This window comes from Kogia breviceps, chromosome 5 (assembly GCF_026419965.1).
Source record: "Kogia breviceps isolate mKogBre1 chromosome 5, mKogBre1 haplotype 1, whole genome shotgun sequence".
Lineage (NCBI taxonomy): Eukaryota > Metazoa > Chordata > Mammalia > Artiodactyla > Physeteridae > Kogia > Kogia breviceps.
The window spans coordinates 135,501,590-135,518,013 of record NC_081314.1 but is presented as its reverse complement, the minus strand read 5'-3'; the positions used below and the strand labels follow the sequence as shown (position 1 = coordinate 135,518,013).

At 37.4% G+C, this 16,424-nt stretch overlaps 1 pseudogene; it reads right to left on the bottom strand.

Moving 5' to 3' along the window:
- Positions 1-4,654: 4,654 nt before the first annotated feature.
- On the bottom strand, positions 4,655-5,174 carry LOC131757217 (keratin-associated protein 13-1-like; annotated as a pseudogene).
- Between the last annotated feature and the right edge of the window lie 11,250 nt (positions 5,175-16,424).

Below are 16,424 nucleotides of genomic sequence, written 5' to 3'. Positions count from 1 at the left end.
GTTGACAGGAGATGTGAGTTCCAATGAGTGACAATAAGAAGATTCTGAGGTTCAATGTCACCTCCCGGACTGGGGTGTTTTTATACTCTTAGCCATGGGTGTGGCATTCTACACAGTCACCTTTCTCATACTTGTAATCTCTCATCTCTGTATGCGTAATTCAATAATATTTTCTGTAATTGAAGATGAAAAATTCCTTTCATCTCATATTCATGGGTGAATTCACCGTGTTGTTAAAGCACTAAGCTAATGACCTGTTCCAAAGTCAGAAATTCTATGACTACATGCCTTTGATGCTATCTCATCATGACCAGAAAATCCCCTACTCTTCTCACTGGCCAAGATTCTTTGTTCATTTGACTGTATATTGGCTGGGGGATGCTTAGCTCTAAGGGAAGGGATTAAGATGAAGTAAATTTTTTTTTGTCAGTGTAATAAAGGCACCCTATTTGCCATCAATGATTTTCTTTCCCTAAATTTATTTCATTGCCTAAAATTATTTTTATATATTTTATTATAAAATTGCTTCTCAAATTCTTTAGAAAGATAAAATAGATCGGATAAATTGAAAAAGAAATATGAAAAAAAAGAAGAAAAATTTTAAAAAAATTTTAAAAAAAAGAAATATGGTGGATCACGGAGATAAACCAGAACAAATGTTTAGAGGCAAAAATGACTAAAGAAGTCCACTTTGAAGCAGAGACTCAGGGGATGCCAATATGTGCACATGTGAAAAGACTCAGAATCAAATATTTTAGAGGGGGCTTCCCTGGGCCTTCCCTAGTGGCGCAGTGGTTGAGAGTCTGCCTGCCGATGCAGGGGACACAGGCTTGTGCCCCGGTCCGGGAAGATCCCATATGCCGCGGAGCAGCTGGGCCCGTGAGCCGTGGCCGCTGCGCCTGCGCGTCCGGAGCCTGTGCTCCGCAACGGGAGAGGCCACAACAGTGGGAGGCCCGCGTACCGGAAAAAAAAAAAAAAAAAATTTTAGAGGTAAGAGGAGATAAATAGTGACTTTATGGGGTTTTCTATCTCTGTAGTTTAAATTAAAAAGTTCAATATGAGTATAGTTTATGGTTTTTCATGTATATATTGTCCCTTTTGTTATCTATATTTAAAATTTTCTAGAGGTCTTTCTTCTCTAGAACAACTCCCATCAAGCAATAATTTCTGAACATTTCTACCTTCAGATTCTTTAATATGATTTTCTTTTTCACTGTAAAATATACTTTTTATCTACTCTATTCCTTTAAGATTATTTTTCCACTGTAAAATATCCAAATATCTTTTTTTTTTTTTTTTTTTTTTTTTTGCCATACGCGGGCCTCTCACTGCTGCGGCCTCTCCCGTTGCTGAGCACAGGCTCCGGATGCGCAGGCTCAGCGGCCATGGCTCACGGGCCCAGCCGCTCCGCGGCACGTGGGATCTTCCCGGACCGGGGCACGAACCCGTGTCCCCTGCATCGGTAGGCGGACTCTCAACCACTGCGCCGCCAGGGAAGCCCGAAAGGTATCTTTTTTTTTTTTTCTTGCGGTACACGGGCCTCTCACTGTTGTGGCCTCTCTCGTTGCGGAGCACAGGCTCCGGACGCGCGGGCCCGGCGGCCGTGGCTCACGGGCCCAGCCGCTCCGCGGCATGTGGGATCCTCCCGGACCGGGGCACGAACCCGCAGGAACCCGATGCAGGCATCGGCAGGCGGACTCTCAACCACTGCGCCACCAGGGAAGCCCCGAATATCTTCTTTTTATAGAGCTTTCCGTAACAGGTAAACCTTAACTAAAATGAATATTGAAGGATTTTCTCAAATTGAAAAGACAATAATCTCAGAGGGAAATTTGGAATTGCAGGAGGGGAAAGAAGACTGAAATAGGAGTGAATTATGTCTAAATACACATTGTACACAGCACTGATAAAGTGGTTCTTAATATATAAGAAGAAGTAAACAGTAATAAATTAAGAATGATCATTAAAATCTAAGATTTTGCTTAAAAATTAAAAGCCTGGACAAAAGAGTAAAATTATAGCATTAAACCATTTTATTACTCCTCACATGCATGAAAGAAGACAAAAAGAAACATAAAAGATGGATTAAATAACAATAAAATAGTAAATACGTAGGTAGAAATCTGACTGTATCAATAATTAAGTTAAATATAATATGACAAATAGTCCATATAAAAGACTTAGAATATCAGACTGGAATGAAAATCAAAACTATTTTCTACATAAAAGAGATTTTCTTAAATATGAGGAAACAGAAAAGTTAGAACTGGCAAAAGAAACAAAAATGCTAGTTCTACTTTATTAATCTCAAAATTTGCTATATGTTAAGAAGTTTATTGTATATTAAGCAAGATATTTCTTAACAATCAATGTGTCGGACTACCACGAGGATACACATTATTTCATTAGTTATTTAAATGTTACACTAAGGCCACACCATCCAATAGAGTAGGCACTAGCCACATATATCAAATTCAGTTTTCATACATTAAATTAAATTAAAATTCAGTTCCTCAGTCATATTCATCACATTTCAAGTGCACAACAGATAACATGTGGCTAATGGATACCAAATACTGGAAATTGAAAATAAAAAATATTTTCAGCATCAAAGAAAGTTCTATTGGGCAGTGCTGCCTTAAAGATCACAGCTGATTGTTGATTTGCTAATATAAATTCACATTTTTACTGTTTTCTGTACAATGCAAGAATGTTAGAAATCTTAAGGCCATTTATCCTTACCCCAATTCATGTATTATTATGTTAGTATTTTCATTTTATCTATGCTTATGCATATTGATAAATATTTGTCCCCATGTTTTTACAGGCAAAATTTGCTTAAATGTACCCAATATATATTTTTTGTTTACTCTTTATTCCTTCCTACATCATTTTGCTATATGCTAGGATCATTTTGCTTTTGACTATGTATAACTTTGAACTATATATTTTTGTGCTGGAAGGCTAGTGACAAGTTCTCAAAGTTTTCAATTGTCTGAAAATATCTGTATTTCTATTTCCTTTTTGAAACAGATACTCACTAGTCATGTATTCTAGTTTTAAATTGTTCTTTCTTCACAAATTTGAGGCTATTTAATTGTTTTCCTACCTTCCCCTGGTAGGAAAACAATTAAAATATGTTTAGAGTTCAGTTGTCAATTTTATTGTTGCTTTTTTTGAAGATAACTTGATTTTTTCCCCGTGGGTTGTTTTACATATTTTTTTTCTTTTTCTTGTTCATCAGTTTGACTCCATTGTGTCTTGGTGTGGGCCTTTCTTCATATTTGTCATACGTGGGATTTGTAACATTTCTTGAATTTGTGAATTGATTTTCCTCTATTTGGAAAATTCTCTCTGGATCTGCTTCTATTTCATGCTTCTTCTCTTAGATTTGGTGATGTCTTGAGTTGTCAATGGCTGTTAATTTTTCATTCTATATCAATGTGTATATATGTATATATATGTGTGTTTGTGTATAAATATACATATATGTGTATGTATACACACACACACAACTTATTTTAGGACTCCAGTTGAAATTTTTAGACCTTTCCATATTCTTCATGTTCCATATACTCTGGAGTGCTGTTCAATATTTTTATGCTTTCTTAACTTTTTAGTTTGAACATACTCTTCTGAACAATCTCTAATTGTTTCTTCAGCTATGTCTAATTTATTTTTAATCCAATTGTAACCAATTCTACATTTATTTTATTGCATTTTTAAATTTTAGAATTTCTACTTGATTCTTTTAATATATTTCAATGTTCTGACCACATTTTCTATCTCTTTATTTCCTAAGCATATGGATTATAGTTATTATAAGAGCTATGTCTTGCCTTTCCATTTACTGAATCCCTTGTAAGTCTGTTTATACCACATAACACATATTTTGGTTTTAATAATTTCTTAACTTCTTGAAGTCTGATAAATTGTCCTTGGATATCAAACTATAACTATATCTGTATCATCTATATATTCATCTATATTTACATATTCATTTATAGCTATATATTCACTGGTAATTATAGCTATATAAAACTATATCTATAACTGTATCTATGTGGGGATCCACATCCTACAAGGGAATCAATCTAATTTCTGATTCTGAGATATTCTATTCAAATAATACTCTTCCACCAGTTATAGTCTGAGTAAGAAAAATATCTGAGGTCCTCTAAAATTTGTTCAAATTCCCAACTTTGTAGGATTTCAGAACCTATTCCCGTGTGCATATTATATTGATCTTTTCATATTATCTCTTTTATCTATCACAATCAAACCCTAGTCAATAAACACTTTTATCTATTACAATCACATAAGCAATAATAATAAACAACTAACAACAGTAAGCATAGCTGGATATCATGATCAATTAATTTATTAGATTATAATGACTTTTCACACAATTTTGGAAGAAAATACAATGTCAATTCAATCTCTGATGCAGACTTTAGACTTCATTTTGAGTTAGTACTTTAATAATAAAAATTTTTATATAAAGTTTGTCAGCCAATGTTTAGGGCCAGAGAAAAGGTGACAATTTGATAATTAGAAATAAGAGGGTAATTCTTCCTGAAGATGATGAAAACAATAAAGGTTATGAATAGAGTCATTGAAGACATTGGACAAGATTAAAAATTATGTAAGATGATCAGTAGGAGCCCGATGCACAGGTTGGTCTGTAAAAAGACTGGAAGTTCCCAGAAGTGAAGTAGGATGGGTAGAAGAATCCAGATCCATAGTTTAGAGAAGGGAAACCTTGGACTCTGCAAGCCATGGGTCTGAAGCTACTGGAACCACAGCCTGGTAAGTAGGAGCTTCCAGATCCATAGCCCAGGGAACAGCTGTTGCTGGACCCAAAGCTTAGAGACCCAGAATAAGTTGTCTGAGAGGGCCTGCAGAGTGTGGAGGTTCTTGAGTGGTAGCAGGATATCTGGCTAGGTCTAGACACCACATAGAATGTCTGATACCTAGTGGGTTTACAGCAGGTCTCCTGACAGCCACTGTAGAGAGAGGAGCCCAGCTGGCAGGTAGTGGGAGAGCAGAGGTCAGTACCAGTCCCAGTAGACCAGGTTGCTGGGGTAAGAAGAGCCACAGGAGGAGCCTGAATAGCACAGGTGGTCCCCAAGGGAGAGAGAGGAGAAGTTTCCAGAGCAGTGGTTTTAGGACATATTGACAGGAAATGTGAGTTCAGCTGAAATACAGTGAGAAGATTCTGAGTTTGAATGTTACTCCTAGACTGTGGTATTTATATATTCACAGTAATGGTTGTGGCACCTTACAATAACATCTTTTCCATATTTGAGCCCACTCATTTGCTTACATGTAACTCAGCAATTCTTTTTGTAATAGCAGTTAACTAGCTCCCTTCATCTTACATTTATAAGTGAACTCATTGTTATAGCTCTATGTCAATGAATTACGTCTATGTTATGAATGGTCTGACAGTATGGAATTAATGTGTACTTCATCATGGCCAAGGAAGCCCCTCTTATTTTCTTGGGCAATAACTACTTGTATATCTCTTCCTGGTTTGGCTGGGGAAGATTTTCTTCCTAGAGTGGGCACCGCAATGCTGTCATCTCCTTTTTGTGCCAATTGTCAAGAGGCAGAAATCGGGTCTTGATGAGAAACCTTACAAAGATTGCCTTTATAGCAAACCATTGATTCTCACTCTCCAACATAATTTTCCATCTTACTTACTATTTCCAATTTGCTTAACTATTAGCAGTGCTTACTACGTCCAATCTAGAAGAGCCATATAAAATACGCCAAAGGGATTGAGAGAGATCATTAGGAATGGGGATAATCTTGAATAAATTTTTTTAAATTGTTTAAAAAGTTAATCAGTTCTAAAGCAAGAACAGACCACTATGGACATATGTGAAGAAAGTTCTAAAGCAAGAACAGACCATTATGGACATATGTGAAGAAAAACAAAGTGGGAGACACTATGGAGATGAAGTGAGGAAACTAGTGACAGTGGTAGAAATAGGGACCAATCTGCCAGGATTTTCTTCTAACCCAGTGGACAACTTATGTATACTCTACTTTTAATTCAGCCAAATCAAAATTGTTTCAAAATGAGCTCAATTCATGATTTTTGTAGATACATTTATATTTGTAAAATGTCCTAGGGTTTCTCCTCCCACGATATTTCTGAACCCCATCACAACATTTTGAATGCCTCTGAGCATTTCCAAGGCCTTGGTAGATCCCTACTTAAGTACATGATTCTGTCCCAGCTTTCTTACTAAAGGTGGACCCAGGTTTTGAAAACCTTGACGTTTATAACTTCAGGGTCCTTTTTTAGCACAAAGAATACAACACTGTGAATATAATAGTAGATATAAAATATGAATACTACTTTAGAATAAAGATAATATCAACCCAAAAAAACCCTACAGGTTGACTAAAGACACAAATATTACAAAATCAAGACATTCATATATCATCTGTAAACTTTCCCCAACATTTCTTGGCTACACAGTCCTTGATCACCTCTACGTAGGATGATGGTTTTATCAACATGATTTTCTTTGGAAAGAATAGAAATATAATTCAGCTTTTCTCTAGAACTGTGTATCAAAAAACACTTAAATTATTTTTGATGACATGGAAAATTTTCTTTCGACATTGCCATTTGTTATTACTAATGCTGCACCTGTAACATCCTCCATTACTTCTTCTTGGTCAGAGCTTCAAGCCTGGGGTTATGCTTAGCTCTCCCAGGTGTCCTGGTTCACCTCCCCTCCAAGTCTTCTGGCCCTGGGGTTTGGGAGCTTGTGTGAGGATCAGCTGCAAATGGCTGTGGACCCTAGGTTTTAGTGGCCTCCTAGCAGGTAGCAGAGCAGTATCCTGGTTCAAATCCTTCTTCTTGAGGTCAAAGCTCCCTGAGGTCCTGCAGTTCATCAGGTTGACTCTGTTGGCTGGAGGTATTAGAGGCAGCTCTCTGGATTCATCCACAGCCCCAGCACTACCACAAGGACACAGAAGTGACACCCAGTCCATAGCAGCCCAGCTGGAGCAGCAGCTTTCTCCAAGCCTCCCTGGAGGAGTGCCAAGAGAGCTTTGGAAAAAGTTAGGCGAAAGAATCCTCATCAGGACCCTCACACTTAAGCTTCATTAGGTTAAATCTGTCTCTGTCTTTTTTTTTTTTTTTTTTTTTTTTTGCCTTTTAAACATCTTTATTTGAGTATAACTGTTTTACAATAGTGTGTTTCTCCTTTACAACAAAGTGAATCAGTTATACATATACATATGTTCCCATATCTCTTCCCTCTTGCGTCACCCTCCCTCCCACCCTCCCTATCCCACCCCTCTAGGTGGTCACAAAGCACAGAGGTGAACTCCCTGTGCTATGCGGCAGCTTCCCACTAGCTATCTAACTTACTTTTGGTAGTGTGTATATCTGTCTCTGTCTTTACCTTAGATGCCTTGCCCAAGATGCCTGAATATGTGCTATTGATGTTCTCTTTGCGATATCAGGAATCTATGTGGAGTGCCCAGATTTCCCTCCAAGATACCTTCCATGGCAATGTCTCTCTGCAGTGCTCCAATCTAAGCTTTGATCATTACATTGTTATAATTTATTGTTGCTTTTGTTATTTGTCTCTGATCTTCTTTAACTCCAAGTTAAAATACATAGGAAAGTGTCTGACAGATTTATCATATCCTTTGAGTATATTGCTATGTTTCTGACAATTTCAAGAGAAATGCACTGATGTAACACACACCAATGGTCAAATATGTGTTATCAGGAACTCAAGAAGTTAATGTCGTGGCTTATGGCACTGAATTGCAGCTTTATTTAGTAAAAATACAATAAAATTATACTATATATGCTTAAATTATCAACTTTTCCTCAATGTAAAAATACGTTTAATTGCCACTTAAAAAAAGAAAGCACTGGGCTTTCCGGGTGGCGCAGTGGTTGCGAGTCCGCCTGCCGATTCAGGGAACGAGGGTTCGTGCCCCGGTCCGGGAAAATCCCACATGCCGCGGAGCGGCTGGGCCCGTGAGGCATGGCCGCTGAGCCTACGCGTCCGGAACCTGTGCTCCGCAACGGGAGAAGCCACAACAGTGAGAGGCCCGCGTAGCGCAAAAAAAAAAAAAAAAAAAGAAAGCACTATCCAGAATTTTTATAAGTCAAAGGAATGATGAAGTAGCTGCACCCACATCAAACAGCTACTTTTTAAAAGCTTATCTTATGATCTTTTAATTTTTAAATTTTTTTCGTATGGACTTCTAGCCACTGGGGTAAAAATCCTAGCCCATGCAATGCTGTGACGACCATGCCTTTCTCAAATCTCTGTTTTCTTTCTTGAAAATAGTTGCCTTATCACAAGTAAGAATGACTTTTTACTGGCTCAAGCCAGGACCAGTGTTAAGTCAAATAATAAATTCAGCAAAATTTGCCTGTAGTGACACAACTTTCTGGCTGCAACGATGCCCTTCTCTCCTCAGTACACCTCTAACCATCCTTATATCAATGTGGTAATCAATGATACCAGTTGAAATAATACATCACAAACTCTCAGGTCCTCTATCGAATCCAACCTATATAGGTTTGTTTATTGCACAAGTGCGAGTCTCCATAGGCTTTTTATTAAACTCCAAATCAGTTGCCTATATTTAAAAATCAAAAGACTTCACATAAAATGTGGATTTATGACTTCCAAAATTTCTGAAACTCTGGCTACACCGGACTCCCTTGCTTGTCGTTGCCTGGAACTGCATACAAGCTTCTCCATTCGTATGGGGTGTGCTTCCCTCTAATTCCCAACAACTCTAACCACTCTGCTAATTTCAGTTACCATTAGTCATTGAGCTGGCACTACTATTTTATTGTGTTAGTTAATGCCTCTATCATAAATAGGAGAATGAGAGATGAATTAGAAGCTTTGGGTGTTAAGACAATTTGTGAAAACCAACTCCCTTGTGCACTGGAAGGAGATTATTCCGTGTTTAATAGGAAAATACCACGTTTCTCTGTTGATGAGCTGGAATATAAAACATCAATTATGGAACAAATCACAAGCCAGTTGGACCACCTCACTTATGTTGATGATCCTCTGACTTAAATTCTTCAGATGCCAGCAGAATTTGAGTTGGCTTTTATATACTGGGCAAAGACTTAATTCAGTGGTGTCTTACTGCTGAATATGCAACAAACCATCCTGAAAAATACATAAACAATTACAAATAACCCAGATGATTGAACTCCTTCCCAGTCCACTCCACATGTGATTCTGATTGTTAAATCAGAATCTGACCATTGTTAAACTAAAGGTTTAACATCTAGCTAGTAGCCCATAGGAGGTGCTTATAGCTGTATGAAATCATACTACATGCCTGACAAGTGTAACCACTTTTGTATAGGAATTGTCTTTCCAAGAATATAAAGCAGAGCAATAAAAAGAGAGAAAGGGAAATCTATTTTCTGTTTATAACATCATAATTCTCTTGTAATGGGAAGTTTCTGCTAATAATATGCAGTATCCCTTCTTCTTGTTACTGCAGAAATATAATAGCTGTTAGGAACACTGTTGTTTGGGAATGTTAAAGATGGATTTAGTAACATTAATATCCATCCTGCAAGATGCGGGATCCTAGGGATTGAACAAAGGCTGTGTGTCACTACCCAGTGACACAGTGCAGATGACCTCATGATGATTAGTAATGACTCACCATAAATACAGGAGAGAAGAGCAATTTTGACAGACTATGATAGCTGCAATTGGGAGGTGGAATAAAAAGGGTTTTTAAGTTAAAAATCAGATGAATGGCATGTTGAATATATGAGTGGAACTGAAACGGTCCATGGAATATAGTAGACACTCCATAAATATGTGTTGATTGACTGAAAAGGGAATTTAGATAGCAGGTATCTTAAATGAAATAAAGCATGTAAGAAGGTTACGCAAATATTAGCTACTTTTTGTTTTTTTCTTTCTTTGATCGGGTAGCTGAGTGAAGGTTGACTATACCTATTAACAGATTTGGAAATTTTTCCCCTCAGAAGTCATGCTCAGATAAGACTCATAGGCTTGGATTTATCGAGCTGGTATCAAGTCTTGAGCTAGTGGAGAGTAGTGAGACGGGGAAAGAGAAAATGCTAGAAGACGTGTGTGTGAGCACATTTCCTCTCCCGCCACCTTGTGGACATTTGGCCTCTTCGTGATCTGGGGTTGTCACCATCCCCTTCCTCATTTCTTTTTGCCCAAAGCCTTTGCTGATTGAAGGCATGATGAGTGGCATACAGACAGCAGACCCATATTTACTCTGTATTTAGTCATCTAACCTCTCTCTGGAAGGTAACATAGGATTGGATGAGCTTCCTGTTCATAAACTCTCTTCATCTCCAGAGGTAGGGGTAGGCGCGTTGGGGGAATATGGGCGGGTAATACCTGGAGGGGAGAGCAGGAAAAAGGATGCTGGAGTGGAGAAGTTTATCCCAAGATGTTTCTGGATTTTCAGAGCCTTAAAATTAGAGGATACGTGAGACTTCTTTGTTTCTAGGCTGTTCACCCCTGTAATTAGGTGGAGCCCTAGACAGGAATGGAGCCCGATTTTCTCTTGAGCGGACTGGTTTTGTAGTGCTAGGTTAGCTGAACACAGCAGTGGTTGGATGATTGGAGGTACAGACATAGCAGAGGCCATGGTATTCCAATGTCTGTTGCAGACAACAGGAGAGAGCTCTGACACCTGAGAAACCTCTAATTTAGGGTCTTTGTTTTGGTTTTCTCGCTTAACTTGCAGGGTAAGCTGCTTAACTCTATTTATTTTCCCATTGCAGCGCTCAAATTCTGTGATGCTAAAATTTGGTTCTGGCAACATCGCTGTTGCTCAGAGAGTTCTGTCCTAGACGAAGTAGACTAAGGTTTTGATAAGAGTGGTTAAAGGGCTGTAAAGCATAGCTTAGTCCATTTATTTCCAGGGAAGTGTTAGGCACAGGGTTCCTTCTTCCTTTCTTGTTATCTGTTTTGATATTGAATTTTAAACTTATCCTAAAACCACTATTTGATTTATTTCTAAAAACTTGGAATTTAAATAAAACAAACAAACATATAGGGCACTGTGGAATGAAGTATGTTTGATCACTCAGAATCTTATTTTTTTAAATTATTGAACTATAGTTGATTTACAATGTTGTGCTAGTTTCAGGTGTACAGCAAAGAGATTCAGTTGCATGTAAACATTCCCTTTTAGATTCTTTTCCATTATAAGGTATTACAAGATATTGAATATAGTTCCCTGTGCTATATAGTAGGACCTTGATGTTTACCTATTTTTTAAAAAGTTATAATGTTTTTATTGTGCTTTTCTTATTACAAAAGTATTTCATGCATAAAATTTGAAAAGTACGGATAAGCAACAAATAAATATGTAAGAAACACTTGAATCTTATCACCCAAAACCATTCACTGATAACATATTATTCTTCACTTTTTTCATTTTTTATTTTTTAAATTTTTATTGAAGTATAGTTGATTTATTATGATTCAGGTATACAGCAAAATGATTTTGTTATATATATTCTTTTTCAGATTCTTTCCAATTATAGGTTATTACAAGATATTGAATATAGTTCCCTGTGCTATATGGTAGGTCCTTGTTGGTTATCTATTTTATATATAGTAGTGTGTATCTGTTAATCCCAAACTCCCAATTTATCCCTCCTCCCATTTCCCTTTTGGTAGCCTTAAGTTTGTTTTCTATGTCTGTGAGTCTATTTCTGTTTTGTAAATAATTTCATTTGTATTATTTCTTAGATTCCACATATAAGTGATATCATCACTTGATATCATCACATGATATTTGTCTTTCTTTGACTTCACTTAGTATGATAATCTCTAGTCCATCCATGTTGCTGCCAATGTCATTATTTCATTCTTTTTTATGGCTGAGTAATATTCCATTGTGTATATATACCACTCAGGATATAAAACTCTGGTGAGATAAAACATAGATCTCAGAATCTCACCAGCACAGTGAGAAGCTCTGGGGAGGGGACCTCCCATCCCAACTGATGGACAATGTAAGGTAGAAGCTAAAGCACAGGCTCTGTCATCAGAATCCCTGGGAGGCAAACCCTGGAAATGCCTTTTCTAGTACTGGGATCTTGTGCCATTGACTTGAGAACTTCATGCCCCACTTTTCTCACCAGTGACATGCAAATAATAGTACCTCCCTCATTGGATTATTATAAGAATTAAAGGATATAATGCATGTAAAATATCCAGAGTACTGCCTGACAGTTAGTAAGGAATATATGTAAATCTTTGCTCAAATAAGCAAAGCAAATACTTCCCACATAGTGTTGAGGAATCAAATTTAAGAATCACTGCTATAAATCTCTGAAGTACATTTTTATCATGAGTCATTCTTTAGCGAAAAAGCCAAATGTCTCTGATTAAATGAGAAACTTGGGATTTCAAAAAATATACTTGCTTAAAACTAAGAGCATACCAACTGCAACCTCATGCAGAAAGCACTGTTTTAAACCTATATGGGACTAATCAGCGGTTCAAAACCAGTGATAAACGACTTCTTAACTGAATGATTTCAGGTTGCGCTCACATGATGTGCTGCTTCTTTTATGCTTCCTTCTCTAGTTTTCCTTTCTTTCTCATCTCCATCCATCTCTTACTTTCCCCTTCTTTCCATACTCTCTTTTTCCCCTTTCTTTTTATTTTATTTGCCGTCCATCTTGGTTTAACTTTCTAAATTGGTAATACTCTCAAGGAAATGTTTCTATTTGTTTCATGGGTTGAATAGAATTGACGCTTCTTTATGTCATTTCCAAGAGTAAACATTTCTACTCATTTCTCTTAGAATGCTTGAAATTTAATTAGTTTTATTGCTATTTTATTTAATTTTAGAATAGAAATATTTGAATGAAAAATTTCCAGTGTTCATTTTAAATGTTGAAATCTCAGTCTAATAATGCCAATATTCCCAAAGTCAAACAATTTCAAGATGACTTGCAACTGTGGCCCTGATTAAACTGAGTTCATAACTGTACATATCTGGTTTCCAGGGCATCAGTCTGTTTCTTACAGGGTGCTTTAGGAATTTTCAGCTGTGCACATCATGTCTTTTTTTTAGAATTTCAATCATTTTTTCTTTATTGAAGTATAGTTGATTTATAAAATTGTGTTACTTTGAGGTTTATAGCAAAGTCATTGTTATACACACAAATATATACATACATATACATATACATGTGTATATACACATATATATTGTTTCAGATTCTTTTTCATCATATATTATTACAAGATACTGAATATAGTTCCCTGTGCTATACAGCAGGTCCCTTTTGTTCATCTCTTTTATATTCGGTAGTGTGTATATGTTAATCCCAAATTCCCAATTTATCCCTCCCCATTTTTCCCCTTTGATAACCATACGTTTGTTTTCTATGTCTGTGAGTCTATTTCTGTTTTGTAAATAAGTTCATTTGTATCATATTTTTAGATTCCACATATAAATAATATCATATGATATTTGTCTTTCTCTGTCTGACTTACTTCACTTAATATGATAATCTCTGGGTCCATCCATGTCCCTGCAAATGCATTATTTCAATTCTTTTTTATGGCTGAGTAATATCCCATAATATATATAAACCACATCTTCTTTATCCATTCATCTGTCAATGGACATTTAGGTTGCTTCCATGTCTTGGCTATTGTAAGTAGAGTTGCTATGAACACTGGGGTGCATGTATCTTTTCTAATTAGTTTTCTCTGGATGTATGCCCAGGAGTGGTATCATTGGATCATATGGTAACTCTATTTTTAGTTTTCAAAGGAACCTCCATACTGTTCTCTATAGTGGCTGCACAAATTTACATTCCCACCAAGAGTGTAGGAGGGTTCCTTTTTCTCCACACCCTTTCCAGCAATTATTATTTGTAGACTTTTTGATGTTGGCCACTCTGACTGGTGTGAGGTGCTACCTCATTGTAGTTTTGATCTGCATTTCTCTAAAAATTAGTGATATTGAGCATCTTTCCTTGTGCTCGTTGCCCATCTGTATATCTTCTTTTGAGAAATATCTATTTAGGTCTTCTGCCCATATTTTGATTGGGGCTGCTTGTTGGTTTGTGTTTTTGATATTAATAATCCCTTGTCATCATGTCTTAATCTACCAGATTGGAAGGACCTAGGTGAGAAGGATGATGTCCTTTTCTCAGTTACTGGTTCACAATGGACTTTCAGTAATGTTTATTAAAAAGATGACTATCAGAATTCTTAGTATTGACTTTATTATTTTTACTTGTTGACAATTGAAAATACCTGATCATTTCTTCATGAACTGAGATTGTGCTGCCTTGTTCCTTAGGAAACAGAAATAAAAGAGTGTGGTATCTTGTCAATGTAAGATGACAGAGAGCGGACAGTGACCAGGGAGCGCTGCTTTGTTGCACGGTGATTATTGGATTCTTGGCCATGAAAATAGCAACCTTCATTTTGAAAATGAGAAAAGGATGATTTGTGTCTCTTAAGTAAGTGAATAAAACATATTCAGCCATGTCTGTGCAGGGGAAAATTAATTTAATTTTAATTGTATAACTGATTAGTGAGACCTCAGAGGACTTTGCCAGGATGTTTTCTGCATATACCATACCCAGTGGTAAAGGTCTATAAAGTTCTTTAGTAGAAAATTCACCCCAATTCCTCATTAAACCCAAAGAAAGCTGAAATTGGGAAACTGTATTGGATCAACTTTGTAAAGTGCCTCTTTTTCCATTTTTATTTATTTGTGTGTGTGTGTGTGTGTGTGTGTGTGTGTGTGTGTGTGTGTGTGTGTGTTATGCGGGCCTCTCACTGCTGTGGCCTCTCCCGTTGCGGAGCACAGGCTCCAGATGCGCAGGCTCAGTGGCCATGGCTCACGGGCCCAGCCGCTCCGCGGCACGTGGAATCCTCCCAGACCAGGGCGCGACCCCGCGTCCCCTGCACCGGCAGGCGGACTCCCAACCACTGCGCCACCAGGGAAGCCCTCTTTTTCCATTTTTAATGACTGTCTCTTGTTATGAGTTAAATTGTGCCCCTGCAAAAATTCATAGGTTGAAGTCCTAACAGGACCTTGTTAGAAGATAGGACTTTACAGATGTAATCAAATTATAGTGAGGACATTACTGTCAAACGGGGGGATCCTCCTTTCCCAGGAACTGAGTGAACACAGTGACTTCCTATGCCCAGTGTCTGCCAAGTTTTTCCTGACCACCAGGGAACCTTCCAGCCATGCTGTGACCACATATGAGAGCTCTTCCACATGAGTGTATCTGGAATATGAGACTGTGTGCTTGGGGCTGTGGAATCTGTGGTTTCCAGTCTCTGCGCTATGGATCAGGGACCTTCCTCACCTCTAGGGATGGACTGCGGTTCCTGGACAGTCCTATTGTTTCTCCAGGAAAGGTTGGGTGACCTTGTCTCCAACCCATGTGTGTTCAGAAGTACACAGGTCATGTGACACATTTCCAAGATCTCAAAGAACTAATTTTTTAAAACTTTATTACTAAGGAAATTTCAGATCTGCTAACTCAGGAGCTGCCTATAAATTTCCAAGAAATTACACTTTTAAAATCCATTTTTAATCGCTAACTCAAACTTTTTAATTCACCAATAATTCAAGCTACAACTAGGAATCTGCAAATTATTACTTCTGAAATTCTCTGTCTCTCATTTTCTTTCTTTCTCACTCCCCACTGCTCTCTCTCCCTTTCTCTTCCACTCCCTTTGTCAGAACATATTTGTTATTTTAACATCTTTATTGGAGTATAATTGCTTTACATGGTTGTGTTAGTTTCTGCTGTATAAAAAAGTGAATCAGCTATATGTATGAATATATCCCCATAACACCTCCCTCTTGCATCCCCTTCACACCCTCCCAATCCCTCCCTTCTAGGTGGTCACAAAGTACCAAGCTGATCTCCCTGGGCTTTGTGATTGCTTCCCACTAGCTATCTATTTCACAGTTGGTAGTGTATATATTTCAATGCCACTCTCTCACTTCTTCCCAGCTTACCCTTCCCTCTCCCTGTGTCCTCAAGTCCATTCTCTACGTCTGCATCTTTATTCCTGTCCTGTCCCTAGATTCTTCAGAACCTTTTTTTTTAAGATTCCATATATATGTGTTAGCATACAGTATTTATTTTTCTCTTTCTAACTTACTTGACTCTATATGACAGGCTCTAAGTCCATCCACCTCACTACAAATAACTCAATTTCATTTCTTTATATGGCTGAGTAATATTCCATTGTATATATGTGCCACATCTTCTTTATCCATTCATCTGTCAATGCACACTTGGGTTGATTCCATGTCCTGGTTATTGTAAATAGTGCTGCAATGAACATTGTGGTACATGACACTTTTTGAATTATAGTTTTCTCAGAGTATATGCCCAG